Source organism: Heterocephalus glaber, unplaced genomic scaffold (genome assembly GCF_053883595.1).
Source record: "Heterocephalus glaber isolate CG9 unplaced genomic scaffold, H.glaber_assembly_v1.0 deba00001111, whole genome shotgun sequence".
Lineage (NCBI taxonomy): Eukaryota > Metazoa > Chordata > Mammalia > Rodentia > Bathyergidae > Heterocephalus > Heterocephalus glaber.
The window spans coordinates 1,289,015-1,293,477 of NW_028258194.1; the positions used below are offsets into that span (position 1 = coordinate 1,289,015).

The 4,463-nt window shown below is 39.7% G+C and overlaps 1 pseudogene; it reads left to right on the forward strand.

The window, feature by feature from the left end:
- Window positions 1-3,581: 3,581 nt before the first annotated feature.
- LOC101702925 (NADH dehydrogenase [ubiquinone] 1 alpha subcomplex assembly factor 4 pseudogene) lies at window positions 3,582-4,103 on the forward strand (annotated as a pseudogene).
- Window positions 4,104-4,463: the final 360 nt, after the last annotated feature.

Below are 4,463 nucleotides of genomic sequence, written 5' to 3' on the forward strand. Positions count from 1 at the left end.
AAGAGGAAGGTGAAGGCTAACAGACATCTCTCACCACATTTCCACTCAGATGGGGCAGTCTCTGCAAGGGCTATAGCAAAAAGAAAGGAAAGAAACCCTAATGCAACTAAAAGCAAGGGATGACAGTTCATTACAGGTGGTATCAAAAGTGGGGGTTCCCATCCTCAGTGGTGTCCTCAAGTATCTGCTGTGCAATGACTAGTCAGCTCCCAGAGTAACTACAGCAAGGCTGATGTCTCTCACCAATGCTGGTGCAGTCCCCCTTTGGGTCAAAATGATCCTGGTGTTGTGATGAGGATCTCTGGAGCACCTCCACTCTGGAGTCCTGGCCTTCTTCACCTGACTGTGGTGGATCCATGTGGGGATTCCTTCCACTCGGACTGCCGTGAGGGTGGTCAAATTGACTGTTAGTGGACCCTTCCATTTGGGCTTAAGGCTGTTTTGTCACCAGTCTTTTACCCAAACTGAGTCTCCCAGAGAGAAGGGTGGAGTGGACTAGAAATGTGAACAGGGGGCCTTTCTAAGACCTGAGAAGCTATCTTTTGGGAGACCTTTCCTAGCTCAATTAATTATCTTTCTAAGGTAGTTTCTCCTAATGTCCTGATCAGGTGTGCTAGTCCTCTCAGGACAGAGGGTCGCCTGGCAAACAGAAGTTCATGGAGTGAATAATCTGTTGTCTCATGAGGAGCACAGTGTGTCTGGAGAAGCACAATGGGCAAGGCCTGGACCCAAGTGAGTCCAGCCTCTTGGCAAGGTTTTCCTAACCCTGTTTTTAGGGTTCTACTAATTTCCCCCACCTTTCCTGAGCTCTTGGGCTGGTAGGCCACATGTAAATTCCAGTTAATCCCCAAAGCCTTCACCACCCCTTGTACCACTGTTGTGACAAAAGTAGGACTGTTGTCTGATCCTATGGTCAGTGGAATCCCATAGAGGGGAATGATTTCTTGCAGCAATTTCTGTGTCACTTCTCAGAATTTCTCAGTCTGAATGGACAGATTCCTAGATACATATGAATTGCCAAGGTTAAATGAATAAGATATAGAAATTCTAAACACCTTAATTACAATGACTAAAATTGAAAATGTAATAAAAAATTTACCAGCAAAGAAGAGCCCAGGTCCTGATGGCTTCACTGCTGAATTCTACAAGACATTTAAAGAAGAACTAACACCATTACTCTTCAAACTCATCAAGGAAATTGAAAAGGAAGCAAGGCTTCCAAATTCATTCCCGGAAGCAAGTGTTACTTTGATTCCAAAACCAGGGAAAGACCCAACCCAAAAAGAGAACTACAGACCAATCTCCCTAATGAACATAGATGCAAAAATCCTCAACAGGATACTGGCAAACAGAATATAGAGGGTCATCAAGAAGATCATACACCCTGACCAAGTCAGATTTATCCCAGGGATGCAAGGATGGTTCAACATATGTAATCGATAAATGGAATACAGTATATTGACAGAGTCAAGGACAAAAACCATATGATCATCACAATAGATGCAGAAAAGGCATTTGACAAAATCCAACACCCATTCATGATAAAAACCCCACAGAAATTTGGAATAGAAGGTCTTTATCTCAACCTGATTAAGGCTATCTATGAAAACCCAAGAGCCAACATCATACTAAATGGTCAAAAACTGAAAACTTTCACGCTAAAATCAGGAACAAGACAAGGATGCCCACTATCACCACCCCTGTTCAATATAGTTCTGGAAACATTAGCCACAGTAATTAGAAAAGAGAAAGAAATAAAAGGAATAAAGATAGGAAAGGAAGAAGTTAAACTGTCATTATTTGCTGATTATATGATACTTTACATAGAAGACCCAAAAAACTCTACCAAAAGACTTCTAAACTTAATTGACAGATTCAGTAGAGTCGCTGGATACAAGGTGAACACTCAAGAAACAATAGCCTTCTTATACACAAATAACAGACTCACTGAGAGAGAAATTAGGGAAACAATTCCTTTTATAATAGCATCTAAAAAAATGAAATATCTAGGAATCAATCTAACAAAGGAAGCAAAAGACCTCTACACTGAGAACTACATCACTCTAAAAAAAGAGATTGAAGAGGATATGAGAAAATGGAAAGATATCCCTTGTTCCTGGGTAAGAAGAACCAATATAGTGAAAATGGCCATACTTCCAAAACTGCTATATAGATTTAATGCAATACCAATTGAAATTCCAACAATATACTTCACAGAACTAGAGAAAACAATCCAAAAATTCATTTGGAACCAGAAGAGACCTAGAATAGCAAAAGCAATTCTAGGCAACAGAGACATGGCAGGGAGTATTACAATCCCAAACTTGAAACTATACTACAAAGCTACTGTGATAAAAACAGCATGGTACTGGCAAAGAAACAGACCCAAGGATCAGTGGAATAGAATAGAAATACCAAAACAACTCCAGACACACTCAGCCACCTCATCTTTGACAAAGGAACCAACCACCCTCATTGGAGGAAAGATAGCCTATTTAATAAATGGTATTGGAAAAACTGGATTTCAACCTGCCAAAGATTAAAAATAGACCCATACCTATCACCATGCACTAAAATAATATTGAAGTGGATTAAAGATCTAAATATTAAGACATAAACCCTAAATTTGCTGGAAGATAAGTTAGGTAGAACTCTTGAAGACATTGGCATAGGAAAAGACTGTGTGAACAAAACCTCAGTAGCACAGGAACTAGCACAAAGAATCAACAACTGTAATCTGATCTTATTAAAAAGCTTCTGCACTGCAAGAGAAACCAACAGAGCTGACAAACAACCTGCAATGTGGGAAAAAATTTTCAGCAGCTGTACCTTAGACAAAGGCCTACTATCTAGAATATATAAAGAACTGAAAAAAATCAGACCCCCCAAATTCAAAGACCCAATTCAAAAATGGGCATCCGAAATGAACAGACATTTCTCAAAGAAGTAAAAATAGCAAATAAATATATGAAAAAATGTTGAACATCACTGGTTACTTGAGAAATGCAGATGAAAACAACACTGAGATTCCATCTCACCCCAGAAAGAATGGCTGATATCAAGAAATCCACCAATAAATGGTGGCGGGGCTGTGGGGAGAAAGGAGCCCTGCTCCATTGCTGGTGGGAGTGCAGACTGGTGCAACCACGGTGGAAATCAGTATGGAGATACCTCAAAGAACTAGGACTACAGGTCCCACTCGACCCAGCTATTCCCCTGCTGGGGATCTTCCCAAAAGCATTAATAGAATCATACCACAGCAATATATGTGCACCCATGTTCATAGCGGCACAGTTTGTAATAGCTAAAGCTTTGAACAGCCCAAGTGCCCATCAACTGGACACTGGATAAAGAAGATGTGGTTTTTTATAAAATGGAGTACTACTCAGCCTTAAAGAATGAGAAACTAGAGACATTTATAGCTAAATGGATGTATATTGAAGCAGTACTCTTAAGTGAAATAAATAGGACACACATGTGTAAATACGGAATAGTTTCTCTAATGTGAGAAACTGCAAGTGTAAATAAGGACTATAATGATTAAAACGAGGAGGACCTGAATGCATCATGTCATAGAGAGCATGGGAGCTGGGGTGGCTCGAACGATTAGGAATTTCAACTTAGAGAACTGAACAGAATGGGAAATCAGCAAGATGAAGCCGTCTGTGGCCCTGAGGCACCCGTCCACCTGCAGCGTCCTTCGAGAGATGAGCGACCATCTGGAAATTAAGAGAGAAATTGCTAGGAAAAATGACAAGCTGCTGTCATTACTGAAAGATGTATATGTTGATTCCAAAGATCCTGTATCACCTCTGCGGGTAAAAGATTCTGAAACATGGCAAGAGACAAAGGAATCCAGATTGCCAAAGGGCCGTCACTTTGGTATGGATATTAAGAACATTCCCAAGGGCAAGATTTCCATTGTAGAGGCCTTGACACTTCTCAATAATCTTGAACTTTATCCAGAAACATGGACTGCTGAGAAAATAGTACAAGAATACCATTTAAAACTGGAAGATGTAAATTTGCTTCTCAAGTATTTTGTTACTTTTGAAGTCAAGATCTTTCCTCCTGAAAACAAGAAAGCAATAGCATCAAAATGAAGAAAATCATGAAAGTACTTGCCTTATGTATACTTCTCATCCCCTTGCTTGCTTATTTCCTCAATTTTACCATATTAAATTATAGAAATTAAAAAAAAATAAAATGATTAAAACGAATAATTGATAATTTGAAATAGGAAGAAAAGGTCCAAAGGGGTAGGGGAATTGGGAGGGGCAGGGGAAAGGAAAGAAGGGAAAGGAAAAAGTGGAAACAAAGTCTTTGTAAATAGTGAAGGGTGGAGGGGTGAAGGGAGTGCAGGGAATGGGGAAAAAAATAAGAACCAAGATACATCTTGTAAAGGTACAAGGCCCCAATGATGAATGTAACTGTACTGTATACCTAAAATGTACCAATAAACT